This window comes from Nothobranchius furzeri, chromosome 5 (genome assembly GCF_043380555.1).
Source record: "Nothobranchius furzeri strain GRZ-AD chromosome 5, NfurGRZ-RIMD1, whole genome shotgun sequence".
In the NCBI taxonomy this organism is placed as follows: domain Eukaryota; kingdom Metazoa; phylum Chordata; class Actinopteri; order Cyprinodontiformes; family Nothobranchiidae; genus Nothobranchius; species Nothobranchius furzeri.
Window position 1 is genome coordinate 25,748,396 of NC_091745.1, and position 21,282 is coordinate 25,769,677.

The 21,282-nt window shown below is 43.6% G+C and overlaps 1 protein-coding gene across 2 annotated transcripts in view; it reads right to left on the reverse strand.

Annotated features, from left to right (window-relative positions):
* Positions 1-21,282, reverse strand: part of grin2ca (glutamate receptor, ionotropic, N-methyl D-aspartate 2Ca) — a 108,054-nt gene that overhangs the window by 65,817 nt on the left and 20,955 nt on the right. The window lies entirely within an intron of this gene.

Below are 21,282 nucleotides of genomic sequence, written 5' to 3' on the forward strand. Positions count from 1 at the left end.
AGAAACCACTTCATTCAGAGCACTGAGACCTTGTAGCTCTGAAATCGGAGGGGTCAGGTATCCTGAGGCTTCTTGCAGTCCTGTGATCTTATTCATTGTGTCTACTTATTGTCCTTGAGATGAGTTCAGTGGTCTTGTGATGTATGAAGGTCTTCAGAGTTTTAGACCTTTACAGCTAAATTCAGACTTGTGCATCTGCCTGTACAATCACGTCACTGTGACATTTCTTTTCTGTCCCATTGCTTTACTCATGACTGCTCCAGTTTCCTCAGACCTGTCCTCAAACAGTTATCAAGCAATTCAATAAATGTGATTTTTACATGGTGTATTTTTTTACTGTCTTACAACCGCAGTGAATGCAGAGGATTTAGTTCTACACCTACTCCCCAGAAGCTATTGTTCAAAGTCATTTTTCATTTCATTACATCACAAGACAGAGCTCATATATTTTCCTTAAAGTGTTTTTTGTAATGTCACCGGATAAAATTAGCATCTATTTTACATTCAGCTATCATCATCTTTGGACATTTGTTCTGTTCGGTGTAAAACCTGCAGTGGGGTAAGATGGATTAGACTGCACTGGAGGCTGGTCTGCCGCACACATTCACTCTGGAAGTAGAGACTTTATGCAGGTCAGTCACAGAGGAACTCCTGAAAATCATGTAAATCTTTTCATTCCCCCCTCAGCCTCACTGTCCCACGGTAAATTTATTGGTGCTGTTGCCTCAATCTTGGAAGCAAAACAACCTGTGCCTGTGTGTGCAGCTTCAGCTGGGTCACCTACCCTAGTACTAATGTGTCAAAGTACACAGAGTGTGTTTGCATACTTGATAGTTCTCTCTGCTTTCATGAGGCTATCACACTGATGAAATGGCCAGATCAAATTCTGCTGAGAACAACAAACAGAACAACTCAATTAGCAGAGAGCAGACTGATAACACAGTCCAAATTAGCCTTCAGCATAGCCACAGGCTCGACTGCTGCTCAAAGCCTGAGCTGTCTATCAATAGAGCATGACAGGTCAAAGACGTGTACTTGTAGGGATTAAAAAAGCCAGCTGCCATTTACAACAAATGCACATTTAATTCTTAAACCATAATGGTTCTGTGGCAGCAAATGCATGGTGAGTATACGCAGAGACTCAAATAAAAAAAGCTTGTTTTTGTTTACAGATGTTCTAAACAGATTATCAAAGGCAGAGCCAGAGATGCTCCTTTCATTACTCATATTCTGTCGTTTGTTGCTGAAGACAATAAAGTCTGAAACCTTGTTTACTGGTCTGAACTAGGGCTGCCACGATTAGTCGACTTGTCACGATGACCTCGACAAACAAAATAGTCGACTATTAATTTAATAGTTGACACGTCATTTATTTTCTGAAATTTGTTTTTATCTCGCCTGATGCGGCATGTTCGGCGGTTGCTTCCTGCCTCTCCTCAACGCAAATGCGCATTAGTCGCCATTCGGGTCAGTTGCCACTTTCAGCTCCGAGAAGCATGCATGCGCAGCAATGGTCATCCAGATCAGCCTGTCGTCACCGGAGAAAGAAGACATGGAGGGTTGGCAACATGGCTCAAAAGTTTGGCAGCATTGCAAAGACAAAAGAAAGGCACCAAGAGTGCAAACTCTGCAAAGTGAATACCCCCTTTCACGGGAGCACAATGGCGATGCATGAGCACCTTAAAAGGAAGCACGTCGTGGCGGAGAACACAGAGTCTCCTCGGTAATTTATGTCTTTTTACATCAACAGAGAGTCACTTGTATTCATAGGTGAAGCAACACTGGTAGCGGTGGCGATTTTTTTACCTTTAGAACATGTTTGTATGTCACGTATATTTGCTCTAATTAGAAACGCTAATAATTTAGATATATTTATATATAGGAAACGCTTTACTTATTGGCTTAATGAACTGAACTGTACTGGAATGCTTACTGTGAAGTGCCTTGAAACTAGTGCTGTGATTTGGTGCTTCAGAAATCAGCAGAATTTTATTTAATTGAAAGAAACCTCGTGTATTATGTCTGCTGCTTTTTAAGTCTCACGTCAGCTAGAGCACAAACACGTACATTTTGTTTTTTTACATGTCCTGTCCAGCTGTAAGCAATCAGAATTGATTAACACTTAATTATTCAGCCTTCCAGCTCTTTCAATCAGAGTTGATGTCTGAGTGCCAAAAACAAGCCTTGCAGTTTTACTCTCACAGGTATGTGAATCTGATTTGACAAACAGAAAAAATGTCATCCTTGCTAGTTTTTTTTTTACATCCTCATTGAAATAAATGTGCTCAAAAACACCTAAATGTATGAAGGTCGCAGGGTTCTGTTAAGATTAGCTTTGATTTGATTTCTACAGAAAGTCCAAACTGTCACGCCCTGTCCTGTCTACTCTTAGGTTTTGTCTGTTCTCCGTTAATTGCTCCCACCTGCCTCTTGTTTCCCAATCACCATAGCTCCCGCTCCTCTTGTATTTAAACCCCTTCTGTTCTGTGTTCCCTGTCGTGTCATTGTTTCAGTGTTCCAGCGTGTGACTCTAATAAATCAATGTTAGAAGTTCTCACCTGCCTGCCTGTTTCCCTCCCCGCGTGTGGATCCTTGCCTCACCTCAGCTCACCTCGCCACACGCGCGTGACAGAATGACACGACCCCCTGAAGGGTCCAGCGGGGAGATCCTCCCATGGAAGTATTTATTCCAGTTCTTCTCCACCGACTATCGACCGGCTTCTCCTTCCCCAGCTCCAGCTCCGCCTCGCCGCAGACGGCGTCCCCGACCTTCTGCCTCGGCGTTCCTCGCCGCCCTTCCGGATCCGGACGGGACGTTGGAGGGAGAGATGCTCCGGGATCGCTCCAGCTTCGAGGGCATGAGGCTGGCTTTCTGCTCCCCCGGGGTTGGTCCACGGCGTGGGGAGAGACGCCGGAATCCACCGCAGCCCTGCGCTTCAGGACGGAGCTGCGAGCCCACCGCTGGCCGTGCTCGGCGAGCCAGTTCGGACACGCCCCCGGTCAGACCAGCTGTCCCGTCTCCGGCCGAATCGGCGTCTGCAGGAGGAGGAGCTGCGCTCGCAGCCCTGTGGGCGGAGCACGCCAGTCTACAGGTTGAAACAGCCCAGGTTCGTCAGACCATCGAACTCCAAGTCCTCCAGCTAGATGATCTGCTCGCTGAACTCCAGCTGGACCACCTGCTCGCTGAGCTCCAGCTGGATGAACTGTTCGCGGCTCCGGCTGAACCAGCTGTCCCGCCTCCGGTCCACTCGGCTCCTCTGTGAGTGTGGGAGGTGGAGCCACACCCACAGTCCAGCCAACTGAACTGGCCAGTCAACGGGCTGAGCTGGTCCGGCTTCAACAGAGCGCCCATTCTAATCAGCTCCGACTCGACGCTCTGCGCTCCCTGTCTTCAGCACTAGCACTGCTCGTTCACTCAAGGCCTGTTCCAGGGGGGGTCCAGAAGCAGACGGTGCAGGCCCAGAAGCAGACGGTTCCGGTTCCGGCCCAGAAGCAGACAATGCGGGCCCAGAAGCAGACGGTACCAGCCCAGAAGCAGATGGGTCTGGTGCAGGCCCAGAAGCAGACGTTACCAGCCCAGAGGTCAGCGGTTCGGGGACCGGCGGTCCAGAAGCCAGAGGACCAGAAGCGGATGAAAGTCAACACCGCCTCCATTCCAAGGGTCGACGCCTCCATTCCAAGGGTCGACGCCTCCATTCCAAGGATCGACGCCTCCATTCCAAGGGTCGACGCCTCCATTCCAAGGGTCGACGCCTCCATTCCAAGGGTCGACGCCTCCAATCCAAGGGTCGACGCCTCCACTCCTGAAGTTGGCTCGTCTGATGACGTCGCCGCCTCCACTCCTGAAGTTGGCTCGTCTGATGACGTCGCCGCCTCCACTCCTGAAGTTGGCTCGTCTGATGACGTCGCCGCCTCCACTCCTGAAGTTGGCTCGTCTGATGACGTCGCCGCCTCCACTCTTGAAGTTGGCTCGTCTGATGACGTCGCCGCCTCCACTCCTGAAGTTGGCTCGTCTGATGACGTCGCCGCCTCCACTCCTGAAGTCGGCTCGTCTGATGACGTCGCCGCCTCCACTCCTGAAGTCGGCTCGTCTGATGACGTCGCCGCCTCCACTCCTGAAGTCGGCTCGTCCGATGACGTCGCCGCCTCCACTCCTGAAGTCGGCTCGTCCGATGACGTCGCCGCCTCCACTCCTGAAGTCGGCTCGTCCGATGACGTCGCCGCCTCCACTCCTGAAGTCGGCTCGTCCGATGACGTCGCCGCCTCCACTCCTGAAGTCGGCTCGTCCGATGACGTCGCCGCCTACCTTCCTGAAGTCGGCTCGTCCGATGACGTCGCGTCTGGTCTGACGTCTCCTCCGTGTCCGGTTCTGATGGTGACTCTGAAGGTCGCTCCGGTCCAGCCTGCAGGGACTTTGTCGCCGGTCCTGCCTGTGTCCCCGGCCCAGCCTGCAGGGCTCCTCTACCGCAGGCGCCGCCCTCCCAGGGCCCGTCGCCTCCTCTTCTGCCCCAGGCGCAGGCCCCCAAGGGTCCGTCCCCATCTCCTCATCTGCCCCTGACACAGGCCTCCAAGGGCCTGTCCTCGCCTCCTCATCTGCCCCAGGCGCCGGCCTCCAAGGGACTGTCGCCTCCTCATCTGCCCCAGACGCAGGCCCCCTAGGGTTCGTCCTCGCCTCCTCATCTGCCCCAGATGCAGGCCCCCTAGGGTTCGTCCTCATCTCCTCATCTGCCCCAGGCGCCGGCCTCCAAGGGCCCGTCGTCTCCTCATCTGCCCCAGGCGCCGGCCTCCAAGGGCCCGTCGCCTCCTCATCTGCCCCAGGCGCCGGCCTCCAAGGGCCCGTCGCCTCCTCATCTGCCCCAGGCGCCGGCCTCCAAGGGCCCGTCGCCTCCTCATCTGCCGCAGGCGCAGGCCTCCTGACTCTGCTGATCCCTGCCGCCTCTCCTGTGATCCCTCGGTTCCTCTGGGCCCTCCCTCCGGGTCCCCCTCCTCCCGCCCTGCTCCTTGTTCCTGTGGGTGTCTGGGATCCGCCCTTTGAGGGGGGGTACTGTCACGCCCTGTCCTGTCTACTCTTAGGTTTTGTCTGTTCTCCGTTAATTGCTCCCACCTGCCTCTTGTTTCCCAATCACCATAGCTCCCCCTCCTCTTGTATTTAAACCCCTTCTGTTCTGTGTTCCCTGTCGTGTCATTGTTTCAGTGTTCCAGCGTGTGACTCTAATAAATCAATGTTAGAAGTTCTCACCTGCCTGCCTGTTTCCCTCCCCGCATGTGGATCCTTGCCTCACCTCAGCTCACCTCGCCACACGCGCGTGACACAAACAAAGCAGTTACTTCTGGTAAACTGGTGTTAAGACAATATTAGCTGTGCTCACTAAACACACGATTCAACTGAAACCACCCCCTAGCCTTCTGTCCCTCCCTCTATGAATAGTGACTCCTGGCCACGGCTCTTTGCTGAGACATATGTGTGCCTCCACCGCGCAGCAGGACGTGCCCTGGCAACACCTTCCTGAGTTACTGACGTCACATAGATCCTGCATGATGCCCAGGGACGGACGCACAACTCTTTATGATTTTGCAGTTATTTCTAAAATTAAAATTTTATACCTGATATTTCTTTCTTTCTTTGTTTATTATCTATCTATCATCTATCTATCATCTATCTATCATCTATCTATCTATCTATCTATCTATCTATCTATCTATCTATCTATCTATCTATCTATCTATCTATCTATCTATCTATCTATCTATCTATCTATCTATCTATCTATCTATCTATCTATCTATCTATCTATCTATCTATCTATCATCTATCTATCATCTATCTATCATCTATCTATCTATCATCTATCTATCTATCTATCTATCTATCTATCTATCTATCTATCTATCTATCTATCTATCTATCTATCTATCTATCTATCTATCTATCTATCTATCTATCTATCTATCTATCTATCTATCTATCTATCTATCTATCTATCATCTATCTATCTATCTATCTATCTATCTATCTATCTATCTATCATCTATCTATCTATCTATCTATCTATCTATCTATCTATCTATCTATCTATCTATCTATCTATCTATCTATCTATCTATCTATCTATCTATCTATCTATTTACTTACTTACTTAGGGGGATAAAACCACTTCAGGTGAAACATCTGGTTTACGAGTGGGTGAACAGATAACTAAAGAAATCTAACTGAAAAACTAATGATATTAACAGGTTTTCTTTTTCATATTTACAGTTGGGATTATTTGACACCAGTGTAGCTAAAGAAATCCATGGAATGCAAAGGTCACGACACTGGCCAAAGACATCTCCACTTTGCCAGAGAAGCCGTGCTTTCCAACCCAAAACACAAGCAACTGTGTATGACCTCGCCATCTGGAAACCATCATAGCAAAGCCTTTTCTTGCTCCCTTTAGTTGTGAAAGTCACATGGCGTCTCCTGGAGGCGACAGAACTCTTAACCTTAATTAAAGGATCATATTATTTTATTCACCTTATTTCCTCACTTTACAGATTATTACAATCATAGATCAATGAATGTTTATCCAAAGTGAATTTAATAAGACTTGATTGCTTTCCAGTAATAATGAAGCAAAATAACTGTTATTTGTTTAAATGTATAATTTCACATATTAAATATACTAAACAAATCTGCTTGATGAGGTAATAACGACTTTATCAGTCATATCACATATAATTTCAGTTTATTAACAATGATGGTTTTTTAGATCTCACATAGTAAGCAAAATGTTTTCTAATAAGCTTCTTAGGACAGATGTGACATCAGGGGACTTTGTTGACGCCTCCTACATTTTCTGGTCTCTGATTGGTCCAACACGGACCTTTAAAAGAGATAATCACTTCCTCTATTAGCCAGTTCCAGCCAAAATACTAGATGCCATCTCTTGTGAGATCCAACAGGTCTCACAATAGAACACCTTTTAGCAGCATAGAACGTCCCTCTTTCAGAACCAAAACAAATAGCATTTGTTTTAACCTGCAACAACTCCATCAGCAACCCAAAGTCACCCAGGGGTATGCCACCTACCAGCCGTGTGGGTTCAAAGCAGGCTTCGGCCTTTGCACACCCAGAAGTCTAAACAACCCGAGACGACTCTGTGCCAGCTGGATCTCTGAGAACTCTCACCACACGGGTATCGTAGTCTCTGCACACTGCCGATGGATGGGTTAGGATTCATTTGATAACTTGATAACGTAACTAAAGCCAGATTATTCTTTTTATCCCAGACATCACTTATTGGACTCTTATAACATAACATCCAAGGCCATGTTTCATCAGAGTTGGTTACTGTCTTAGTTGATATAAACTATATTTTTGCTTCTGAGTCAAGTTATTGGTAAGTGTTGGTTCCTTACCCAAATTTTCTATTTCCAGTTCCAACTGGATATTAAAGGTTCAATAACATTTACGATCCATGTATTTATGAAATATTACATCTTGCAAAACATCTTTCATATTTCATTCACATTTTATTAATTGTGACCACTTACAAAACATTACACCAACAATGTGGTAACGCAGTTATGAAGGTTTCCATCATCATTACCCACTTATCCAACCAGGGTCACAGGGTCCTGGACAAGTTACCAGAACTTCAGGGGATTATGAAAGTTAATTATTTTGAATACATGTGTAGCGCTGAATTGTTTTGTGGAATAATCATCAGTGCTGTTACACCAATGCTGCTAACAATCTGGATGAATTCTATCCTTCGGGACACCACTGGAGGTCATGGGACTGTGGTGCTGAAATAATCAGCAGAAAAACAAAAATGACCTCAAAAGATGTATCTTTAAGTGTTACAAAGAGAAATATCAGTAGTCACGATTATCAAAGGTGGTACTATCACTGACAAAGCTCTTTGCCAACAGCTTAGTAATTTTTTGGTACTTCAGCTACCCACAGTCAGGGTAGCAGGTGTCTGCAGCTTTAATGTGTGGGTCTATAAATCAGTACATACAGAAATGACATAACGTTGAGTGTTTCAAAGAACATTTTTGATTATATGATTATAGTTTTCCACACCTGCAGTCGCTTGCTACTTCTTAAAAAAAGAAACTTACAAGAGGCCTGTGTCACTGCTTTCACAGTTCTCCAAGATTTTAGAAAACTTTTTGCAGACAGATTGGACAATTTTATCAATAAACAAGACCTACTCATAGACAATCAGTATGGATTCAGAAATTACAGATCCACATCTTTAGCTTTACTGGACTTAGTAGAAGAAATAACTAGTGTTATTGACAGAAAACAATATGGTGTAGGAGTATTTGTAGATTTAAGGAAAGCATTTGACACTATAGATCACGATATTTTATTTCAGAAATTGGAACAACATGGTGTTAGAGGTGTTGCATTAGACTGGGTGAAAAGTTATATGACTAACGTGAACAGTTTGTGCAGATGAATGAATTCAGTTCAAGTATAAGCAACTTAATTTATGGAGTCCCACAAGGGTCAATTCTGGGTCTAAAGTTATTTATTTTAGATATTAATGATATAAGTAAGGTGTTGAACACATTGAAAATGCATATTTTTGCAGATGATACTAATGTATGATGTGTAGGAGATAATATAGAAAAATTACTAGATGTTGTCAGGGAGGAACTGATAAAACTGTAACAATGGTTTGACAAAAATAAACTCTCAATACATTTAGAAAAAAAAACAAAATACATAATCTTTGGAAATCTAAGCAGCAATGCAAATGCGAAAATGATGATTAACAATACAATGATTGATAAAGTTAGGAAATGTACATTTTTAGGTGTCATAATTGACCACAAGCCATGTTGGAAACCACAAATAAAAAAGGTTACTGCAAAATTAAGAACAAGTATAGGAATACCATCTAAAGTTAAATATCCCCTAAAAAGCAAAGTGTTGCATACATTGTACTGTTCACTTATTCTGCCATACCTCAATTATTGTATAGAGGAGTGGGGAAATACTTATAAAACCACCTTACAGCCGTTATTTAATCTTCAAAAAAAGCAATAAGAATGATACATAATGTAGGATTCTATGAGCATCCCAGTAATCTAATTTTAAAATCTAATCTGCTTAAGGTCAACGATATTGTTAAATATGACTCAGGGCAAATAAGTATAAAGTGAAAAATCAACTTCTTCCACTGAACTTACAAAAGCATTTTAGGGAGAGAGAGAAGGAGATCATATGCTCAGAGGCCAAAATAACATGAGACAATCATGTGTACGTACCACACAAAAAGTATGACCATTTCAGTCCGAGCAGTGGTTTGGTGGAATAGCATAGAGGAAAACATAAAAAAATGTAAAACTGTTGTACAATTCAAAAAAATATACAGAAGAAAACTTTTGGAAAATTACTAATTAGCTAATGAATTATGATAGACATTAAGAACTTGCTAAGGCAATTAAAGTCAATAAGATCTAATTTAGAATTTAGATTTTGATTTAGGATTTAATTTAAGATGTAAAAGTATAAGTGTTTATATGATTTCTTGCTAATGTGAAAATGTAAGTTTTGCCTATTGATTTTGTTTATGATGTATGTGTAGAGATGTTTATCTGGATTTTGGAAAAGGAAATATGTTGAGGGATAGGGCAATGAAAAGCCTTGAGCTTCTCCCTATTCCACTTTAAGGACCAAAGAGGAATCTCTAAATCCTCTAAATAAGACAATTTTATTTTGTATTTTATTTTAATTTGTTTGAATTGTCTAAAGTGAATAAAAAAAATCTGAAGCAGCTGTTCGTGTACTCTAGTAGCTCTCCTGATGTTTTCCTTTTCTAGCTGTTCATTATCATCATCATCATCATCATCATCATCATCATCATCATCATCATCATCATCATCATCATCTTTATTTACAAAGTGCTTTCCGTCAATGAGAGATTGAACCAAAGCGCTGTACACTAAACAAAGACATAAAAGTAAAACAACAGCAACCTTGCAGTCAATAAGATAAAACTAAATTAATTAAAACAATAAAGCTATTAGTTAAAAAACTAGATAAGAATAACTAAGAAGTCTACTGGAATGCCATGGTGTAAAAATGGGTCTTCAACCTGCTCTTAAAAACTGGCAGAGAGGGTGCTTGTCTGATCTCTGACGGAAGGTCATTCCACAGTTTGGGGGCCCAGACCGAGAAAGCCCTGCCACCTCTGGTCGAGCACCGTACACGCATAACAACCAACAACTCCAGCTGTGATGACCTCAAAGCACGTGATGGAGTGTACGGGGTGATTAAGTCAGAGAGGTATGATAATGCACAGCCCTGTAGTGACTTGAAAACAAACATGAGTACCTTGGACTTGACTCTAAAAGAGGCCGGAAGCCAATGCAGATGAGCCAAGATTTGTGTGATGTGTTCATGCCTCCTGGTGCCAATCAGGAATCTGGCATTTGGCTGTTTTTGCTGTTGGCAAAACACAACTTCTATTTAGGGAGCATCGGTCAGCTGTAAGTAATGGATTTGTAGCATTTACCTGAACCAAACACTGGTACCATGAGAGTTCAGAGAGCATGAATACAGGTACTACTACACAACGTAGACTGACTTCAGTTTAACTGACTGCTCAGTGTCATTTATGCAAAGCTTTATTTTTCCAAAGCATGAGAGGAGTTTTAAATACATGATCATGGGATCAAGACCCAATACTGGTTCTGGGATCAGGGCATCCCTAAAATTATCGGTACATACTCACTGCAAACATCATGTCTGATCTATCCTTTAACCCTCCCACTGTCTCTATGGGTGACCCCGCGAGGAAAGTTGATCATTGAGCAGGATTGATGGTTTATCCCTTGAGGTCCATGTGGCAGGGGTGAGGGGGTGCTCACTCCTCACACCTGCCACATGGACCTCAAGGAATAAACCATCAACCCTGCTCAATGTTACACTTTCCTCACGGGGTCACCCATAAAGACAGTGGGAGGGTTAACTCTCCTGAACTGTGGTGTCTTATAGTGGAGACAAGTTACAGATTAATTCCGTCAGATGTTAAAATGCAGGATGTGGCAGTGAAGAAAAGTGAGCCAAAAAAGTTGAGAAGGCTGATAGATGGAAATAAGAACTGCTCTAGTTCTGAGAACAGCCTCAGGCTCATGTTCTTCTTGCAAAGACAATCATGGTGTTGGCCGTGCCCGACTTTCATTTTCTGCTAGCTGGATGTGATCTGTCCATGAGCAGAATGAGTGCCTCGGAGCTTACTTTGAACTTTATGCCATGATTTTGAACAAAACTTATAAGATGGGAGTAAAATTTCGAATGCACGTGTTAGGCAGTTGTAGAACTGGAACTTCCCTATTGAACCTTAATAGCTTTTGAGCCACATTAGGTGAATGTCTTCTTTTAAAAGCGGCAAAAGGTCTTTTTAACCAGCACTTTGTTCCATTATGCAAAAAGTGATGAATTGAAACAGTTGAAGCATCTTAACATTTTTATGATACTAAATCAATATTAATATTGGTCACACACGTCAGATCATGTATCAGTGAGGGAGGACAAATGAAACATTTCATCAATCAGATGAAAAACCAGTGGACCATACTACAGAATCTCAAAAACGCAAAAAAAAAATTAAATAAATAAAGTACCTATTATTTTGTTATACTCGAGTGTCTCACAACTCAATGATCTGTCAATTCTTATTGATAAATTCACTACTTATACTTTAGACAGACTGCTGGGAACTGATTTATCCTCCTGACTGTAATGAAGCATGTATCCTTGTCATTCATGTAACTGCCAGCCCAAATAATTTCAGCTCTAAATGCTCAAAACTGCATTTATTTTTAATACTTAGTCTTCCTCTTAGTATAAAATTCCTCCTTAGAGCAGAAAGATAATTGTGATCGTGCTGTGATGATGCAAAACGGCCAAACAAAAGTAGCACTTAACAGCAAACTGTCACTGTCAAAGGGATCAAACTGATTTTAGTGATATGTTTAAAAATGAATGAGCGTCACGGCCTCATGACAGCACCTCATAAATCACTCAACCGGGAGTTCTTTCATTATGAGGAAAATTATAAATAAATACTGAGATAAATGTAAAGAGAACAATTATAGTGGGGAAGAAGTTTAAACACAAGTAGCTCAATGAAATGTTCTTCATTTAGATTTATTTGGTGCAATTTGTTACTAGTTCAGGGTAAATAACCAAAACATGCCATAACTATCAACGATCAGTCCAACTGGACAGTCAGGCATTTTGCTTCTGTTAAAACGCAACAAATTTAAAATGTGTAAAATTTTAAAAATCTGTGCATGGCTTGTTTAAGTAAAACATCCTTATTTAAAAAAAGCTCTGTAACAAAAAAGCAAACATAAAGCTGCAAAAACGAACGGATACTCCTCCCAGCTCATGAACTCAGCACAGCTAGTTCATGTTCATGATAGCAGTAACACATCTTCCATGTGGAAGTTTTGACTTCCAGAATTACACAGCTGTGGAAGTTTGCAGCAGCCATTACAACAATAATTAGTACCTCACTGGAAAAGAAGACATCACACTGATGTGGTGTTGGGTATTACACATCCAGCCTTTCCTGTTTATTCAGCGTCGTAACTGATGTTTCAAATGAGCAAGTTTTTCAATATTGTACAAAATTATGTTATTTAAGTTAATGAGATGATTAAATGAATGACGATTAGTCATAAAGCCCCTATAGATATCTTCAGTTAGATGAGATTTGCACACATTTTCAACTACCTCATGAAGATCCAGTTGGTACAGTGTCATGTAGAGTGTTACATGTGCAGCATACTGTATATAACTGTCAGTGCGCCTCAGGGCAGCTGTGGCTACGTTGTAGCTTATCACCACCAGTGTGTGAATGTGTGTGTAAACGGATGAATGACTGATTGTGTTGTAAAGTGCCTTGGGGGGTTTATAGAACCCTAAGAAGGTGCTACAGGTGCTGGCCAGTAAATTAGAATATCATCAAAAGGTTGAAAATATTTCAGTAATTCCATTCAAAACGTGAAACTTGTACATTATATTCATGCAATGCACACAGACCAATGTATTTCCGATGTTTATTACGTTTAATTTTGATATTTATAGGTGACAACCAATGAAAACATCAAATCTGGTATCTCAGAAAATTAGAATATTCTAAAGGCCAATGAAAAAATGTTTGTTTCTCTAATGTTGGCCAACTGAAAAGAATGAACATGAAAAGAATGTGCATGTATAGCACTCAATACTTAGTCGGGGCTCCTTTTGCCTCAATAACTGCAGTAATGCGGCGTGGCATGGACTCGATCAGTCTGTGGCACTGCTCAGGTGTTATGAGAGCCCAGGTTGCTCTGATAGTCGTCTTCAGCTCCTCTGCATTGTTGGGTCTAGCGTATTGCATCCTCCGCTTCACAATACCCCATAGATTTTCTATGGGGTTAAGGTCAGGCGAGTTTGCTGGCCAATCAAGGACAGGGATACCATGGTCCTTGAACCAGGTGCTGGTGGTTTTGGCACTGTGTGCAGGTGCCAAGTCCTGTTGAAAGGTGAAGTCTGCATCCCCATAAAGTTGGTCAGCAGCAGGAAGCATGAAGTGCTCTAAAACCTCCTGGTAGACGGCTGCATTGACCCTGGACCTCAGGAAACAGAGTGGGCCAACACCGGCAGATGACATGGCACCCCACACCATCACTGACGGTGGAAACTTTACACTGGACCTCATGCAACGTGGATTCTGTGCTTCTCCGCTCTTCCTCCAGACTCTGGGTCCTTGATTTCCAAAGGAAATGCAGAACTTGCTTTCATCAGAAAACATAACTTTGGACCACTCAGCATCAGTCCAGTCCTTTTTGTCCTTGGCCCAGGCGAGACGCTTCTTGCGCTGTTTCTTGTTCAAGAGTAGCTTGACACACGGAATGCGACACCTGAATCCCATGTCTTTCATGAGTCTCCTCGTGGTGGTTCTTGAAGCGCTGACTCCAGCTGCAGTCCACTCTTTGTGGATCTCCCCCACATTTTTGAATGGGTTTGTCGTCACAATTCTCTGCAGGGTGCGGTTATCCCTAGAGCTTGTACACTTTTTTCTACCACATTTTTTCCGTCCCTTCGCCTGTCTGTTAATGTGCTTGGACACAGAGCTCTGCGAACAGCCAGCTTCTTTAGCAATCACCTTTTGTGTCTTGCCCTCCTTGTGCAAGGTGTCAATGATTGTCTTTTGGACAGCTGTTAAGTCAGACGTCTTCCCCATGATTGTGGTGCCTTCAAAACAAGACTGAGGGACCTTTTAAAGGCCTTTGCAGGTGTTTTGAGTAAATCAGCTGATTAGAGTGGCAGCAGGTGTCTTCTATATTCAGCCTTTTCAGAATATTCTAATTTTTTGAGATACCAAATTTGGAGTTTTCATTAGTTGTCACTTATGAATATCAAATTTAAATGTAATGAACATTGGAAATACATTGGTCTGTGTGCATTGCATGAATATAATGTACAAGTCTCACGTTTTGAATGGAATTACTGAAATATTTTCAACCTTTTGCTGATATTCTAATTTACTGGCCAGCACCTGTATATAAATTTAAATTTGAATTTATTTATTTGAATGGGACAACGCATATTAATGAACGTACAAGATGTAAATATACCAGAATTAGCAACAGCTAGTTTCCATCCTTAGTCCCATGTATATAACGCACAGACATTACAATTTAAAATGAGATAAAACAATGCAGAATAAAAATTAAAACAAGGACAACTAAAATATGTGAATAACTCTACTCCCTATATTCCCCTTACGTGCTAAAAAAAACCCAATTCAATTCTGGCATGGGGCAAATCCTTAGATTTCAAAGATAATACAACAGCAATAAAATAAATAAAAATACAGGTCATTTACCATTTTAACCCCCCAAGGTGCTTTACAACACAACACACATTCACCCACAATTTCACATGCTGATGAGCCACAGTGTAGCTACAGCTGCCGCGGGGCTAACTGGGAGAGGTGGGACTGCTGTAGACAGGCACCACCGTTATCTCCAACCACCAGCAGCAGGCAAGGAGGGTGGTGTCTTTCCCAAGGACACAGTAACTGAGACAGACGGGGCAGAGCATGAAAACTCTCTTGTTACGGGGTAAGTACTTGACTATTTGGTCACTGTTTCTGTTGTCACCTTTGTTTTGACTGTACTCAGGGACATGTTCACGTGTTTTCAAATCGTCTCAAACGTTTGGGAGAAATGCTATAAATATAATCATTTTACATGTGATAAACTAAATCTGAGCTTTTCACTATTTATTTGAGCCACGGGTGAACGAGGACCTGGGGTCATGATAAAATATGAAATTATTCAACGATACACGTGAATCAGAGGCCTGGCACCTCAGTGGGTGGCCGAAGACTTGAATCTGCACCGAAGGGCCTTGAGTGTCTGTTAGTGCTTGTTTTTGTCTTCTTAAACTTTTGCTTTGCACTATCTTCCATTGGAAAAGAGAAGGAAACTCATCTGTGGGTTATCCTGTTGTCTAGTAGCTCCGGTTTGGGCCAACTGAAAACAATAAGTGCAATCAGGGGCTGTAAACGAGTTGTTTCTCCCCTCCCTGAAAACACTCATCAGGTGATCTAGGTCTCAACATTGCAATCAGCTGCTGCATGAACACCTGTTTCCAACAAGTAGCACAGCACAAGTTTGGTGGCATAACTGAAGCGTCAGCCCTTGTGTCTCAGCCCCTCCGGTGTGAAGACACTCCGGGGAAAAGACATACGTGTCTACCTGCGCGTGTCCACAGAGCAAACAAACTCAACCCAGATGCTGCTCCATCGACACCTTGCAAAATGTGCCATTATCCTTTACCTGTGATCACTGGCTTCAGAGGAAGGTCACACACAGCAAAACGCTTTCACAGCCTTCAAAACCTCAGCTCGCTAAAACAACCCCCCCCCCCACCCCCCCGAGGACACCCACCTGTCTATGGGACTGTGGAAATGCCAATCAGCTGTAAACAAAGCAGACTTCATTACCGCATATGCAAACCACCTGTCACTTGATGCACTGGCTCTCACTGAGACTTGGATCAAACCATGTGACAATGCTACCCCATCTGCTCTCTCAGTTAACCACACTTTCTCCCACACTTCTCGTGTATCTGGCCGAGGTGGTGGAACGGGCATGTTAATTTCCAATAAATGGATATATAGTCAGTTTCTACCCATCACTCAATACAACTCCTCTGAATACCTGCCATCCAGGTAACTGTACCGAAATAATTCTTATTGGTTGTCATATATCGCCAACCAGGTCAACTCGGAGACTTTCTTGATGAACTCGACACCCTGCTCTTGTCCATTCCTGAGCACGACTGTCCCACAATGGTCCTTGGAGACATGAATATTCACCTGGATAATTCCAGATCATCAGGCTTCCTGTCACTAATGTCATCATTTGATCTAAAACTAGTACAAAGTCCTCCAACTCACAAAGCTGGAAAAGCACTCGACCTCATTTTCACCAGAAACTGTGCCACAGACACAATCACGGTCACACCGCTGCATCTTTCCGATCATTACTTCATCCATTTCAGCACGACTCTACAAGGGAGGTCCACTGCTTCCTCCCCAATGGTCTCATTCCGCTGCAACCTCCGCAATCTGGCACCCAACCACTTCTCCTCTCTTGTTGCCTCCACTCTTCCATCTCCCAGCACATTCTCTGCTTATGAAGTGAATGATGCCACCGAGTCACCCTGCTCCACACTCTGCTCTTGTCTTAACAACTTGTGCCCTTTAGCCACTAGACCTGCTAGATCCTCTCAGTCGCACCCTTGGCTACATGATACCCTCCGGTCTCTACGCACCAATCTCAGAGCTGCGGAACGGAAATGGCGCAAAACAAAAGATCCTGGTGATCAATTGAAATTTCAGGAATTACTGTCCTCATTCTCTGCCATCATCACCGATGCAAAGAAAGCTTTCTACACTGACAAAATTATCAGCTCTACTGACTCTCAGAAACTATTTTCAACATTCAAAACTCTGCTCAACCCTCCGTCTCCACTTCCAACCAACAATCTATCAGCTGACACCTTTGCCTCATTCTTCAATGACAAAGTGGCAGCTATGAGCAAACAGTTTACTCAACTGGCCATGCCTGAACATTCGCTACCACAAACTCCTTCCAGCCCAACCATCTCAAGCCCTACTGCTTCATTTTCCTCTTTTTCTCCTCTCTTTGAGAACTGTGTGTCCAAGCTTCTCACGTGCAGCATGCCCACTTGGCCCCATTCCGACAAAGCTGCTCCAAGCTATTGCTCCTACAGTAGCCGCAGCAGTCACACATGTGATCAACGCTTCACTGATATCCGGTACATTTCCCACCTCTCTCAAGCATGCTCAGGTTCAACCGCTGCTAAAAAAAAAAACATCTCTTCCTCCAAATCATGTGGAGAACTACCGACCTATCTCTCTCCTCCCTTTTCTGTCCAAAATCATTGAAAGGGTGGCTTTCAAGCAGATCGCAGAATACCTCTCACAAAACTGTCTGCTTGACCCTTACCAATCTGGGTTCAAAAAGGGCCACTCCACTGAAACTGCTCTGTTAGCAGTGACTGAATCCTTAAAAGAAGCTAGAGCAACAGGCAAATCCTCAGTGCTTATCCTGCTCGACTTATCGGCTGCATTTGACACTGTCAACCATGGCTTCCTTTTGTCCACACTCTTTAGCATGGGCATCACAGAGAAAGCACATGCCTGGTTTGAATCGTACCTCACAGGACGATCATCAGAATCAGAATGAATTTTATTGCCAGCGCTCTTTTCAGAGCGTAGGAACTTGACTCCATAGTACAACCTGACCAAGGTTACACACACACACATATAGACAAGACAGATACAGGCAGACCATGGGAGCAGCCATGACGGCGCTCCTTTGTAGATGAGTAAGGGAATACATGAGGGAAGTTCAGGGAGGGAGAAAAAAGGCATTAACAGGGTTACACCAGCAGGGTGTAGCGCTCCAATGCAAAAAAAAAAAAAACACCCGACATGTAAGCAACAAACGTCACAGTTCACAACATGAGACCCCGTAGGTAGGGGGGAGGGGCTGGGATCCTGGTTTCCTCAGCGGGGGCAGCCTGTGTGGCGCTCAACCAGCTGGCTCCGCAGGTGGGAGGGAGGTCATGGGGAAGCACAGAGAGCAGTGAGTCCTTAGCTTGATTACCTCGGTGGAGACCACATTCTGAAGGCGGGGGGGTGGGGGGGGGGGTGGGGGGTAGAGATTCACAGCATTTGTCTGCATTCCTTCCAGCGTGGGGTTTTTGCATGCAACTCCAAGGCTGCTTATGGCGTCAGATTCGATAACAGAACTTTGTTTGGGTCAGACAGAGATAATTTTTTCTCTCTGCCTTAAGTCTGTATTGATCATTCAAGTCCTCCAGTGAAGCCAATTCAGTGATTAAACATCTCCACACTGTCCGGTGACCCTTTCCGAGATGTTATCAATCCTGCGCGCTAACACCGGTAACGCAGCTAGGACATTGTCCAGCTTGCGATTCACCTCGAGCAACGTCCCAGTCTGTGAGGTATCCATATGGATATTCAGTGTATCTTGGCTTGAACAATCCTCTACTGTGCACCATCTTGCCACAGGAGTCCCCCAGGGCTCTGTACTAGGACCTCTTCTCTTTGCCATATAAACCACCTCACTGGGTGAGATCATTCGATCACATGGCTTCTCCTACCACTGCTATGCAGACGACACCCAGCTCTATCTGTCATTTCCACCGGACAACCACACTGTCTCTGCATGAATATCAAACTGTCTCTCTGACATATCAAAATGGATGAAATCCCACCATATCCAACTCAACCTCTCTAAAACTGAACTACTTGTCATCCCAGCAAAATCATCCATACAACACAATATCTCAATCCAAAATGACGTCCTATCTCTGGCTCCTTCAAATGCAGTTCGAAATCTGGGTGTTATGATTGATGAACACCTGACCTTTAAAGATCATGTTGCCTCTGTTGCTCGTTCATGCCGCTTTGCGCTGTATAACATACGAGAGATCAGACCATACCTAACACAACATGCCACCCAGCTCCTGGTGCAATCTACTGTCATCTCCCACCTCGATTACTGCAATGCTCTTCTAACTGGTCTTCCAGGCTGTACTGTGAGACCTCTTCAAATGGTCCAGAACGCAGCGGCGCGTCTGGTTTTCAATCAGCCAGAAAGAGCACACGTCACCCCTCTGTTCATTGAGCTCCACTGGCTACCGCTAGCAGCACGCATCAAATTCAAATTGCTAACACTAGCATACAAAGTCCGAGATGGTACGGCTCCCATCTACCTGAATCCTCTTGCAAAGGCTTACGTCTCAGCCCGGCTGCTCCGATCATCACAGGATCGTCGGCTAGCAGTGCCTACACCACGCTCAGGACAATCCAGACTCTTCTCATGCATCGTTCCACAAATGTGGAATGACCTACCAAGCACTACCAGACAAGGGGTTTCCTTTTCAATTTTCAAGAAACTCCTGAAGACCCTGTTCTTCAGAGAGTATCTTCTAAACTAGCAACCTCCCTGCACCCGTCCCCCCTCTACTGTCCACTCCTTGTTCCCTCCTCTCCATGATTGATGTCAAGTTGTTGTTGTTGTTATTGTTGTTGTTAGCCTCAAGGGCAACATGCTGATTATCACTTGTAAGTCGCTTTGCACAAAAGCGTCTGCTAAATACATAAACATAAACAAAAGACTACGGCTGGTTTCCAACAGGGCCCTCCAAATTATTAATGCATGCATTAATGTTCTGAAAGACATTTTAATAGCTTTCATTAAACGGTGCATATTAATGATCTCTCTATGTTTTATTAGCTAATTAACAAGGAAGAGAGATGATTGATTTGGACATTTGACAGCTTAAATTGTTTTGAGTGTGTCTGTCCTTAAGTTAGAACTGTCCGAGTGCAAATGAGCAGCAGGAGGGATTAACTGCTGAGTGACACCTCTTTCATTACCTCAGAGAAACCATGCGGATGGCGAGATCCCACTACATGTTTTCTAACATGGATACAGCTGACTGGGGAGATGTCTACAGACTCGTATGTGTGAGGAAAAACACTGGTCTACTTCCTCCTTACCGAGGAAAGTCCAGTCGCAGAAAGATTATAATAAAATACAAATCTGTTACACAAAAAGGACATTTTAAATCACTTTTGGGTGAGAAACATTTGAAACTTGACATCTTGTTGGAGGATGAAAGGAGAAAATCAGCTGCACTTAATGAATCTACTTCCAAGTACAACAGAAAACTAATAATAACAAACGTGTGGAACTGGTTGTGCATCAGGCTAATGACCAAAGGTGGCATGCATATTGTCTGTTTCTCTGCAAAAACACTCCCAGTTTGATTTAATGGATGATTAACAGGCTTCTGAAGAACTCAAGAACCTGTGATTGAATCATTGAATCAGGTGTCAACACATCACAGATGAAAGGAAATCAGGAAAACTGCTGAAATATTCAGGTCACTTGCCTTTCTAGACTAGATTTAAATCATCCTGGACTACAGGCGAAACATAAATAAATAAATGGAATATGGTGCAAAAGTTTGTTTATTTCAGTTATTCAATTTAAAATATGAAACTACCATAGGAGACAGCCTTATTACATGTCAAGTGAGATAATTCATGCCTTTATTTGTTATAACTGTGATGATTATGGCTTACAGCTGATGGAAATCTGACATTCAAAATCTCAGACAACTAGAATATAGTGAAATGGTTCAATATTCTAGACTCAAAGTGTCACATTCTAATCAGCTAATAAATCTAAACACCTGCAGAGGGTTCCTGAACCTTTAGACGGTTACTGAAATAAATAGACTTTTGCATCTTATTCCATTTCCCCCCAAGTTTCACCTGTATGAGTGTTTGCAAATCAACTTAAACCAACAGGATGCATCAAACTCTTACAAGGGTGACAGTTTCAAATAAAAGCAAGCTTACCAGTTTGTGGCAGTAATACAGTAATTTGTTTTGTGGCCCATGTCTGATGCTGTATCCAGGATCTTTTGCGTTTTTCAGTTAGTTTGGTCATCATTTCACGCTTGGCTGCTTTCTGATTTGGCTCTAGATATTCAAATCAATTTGAATGCCTGTGACGGACATTGGGTCAGGTTTGTTTCTCTCATAGACGTGCAGATTTTTGCGCTGAGTGACTAGACTTGGCAAAACTAGAAAATTTGGGTAAACGGTGGCAAATAATCATTTACCTGCAGCCAGTTACAGTTGTTAC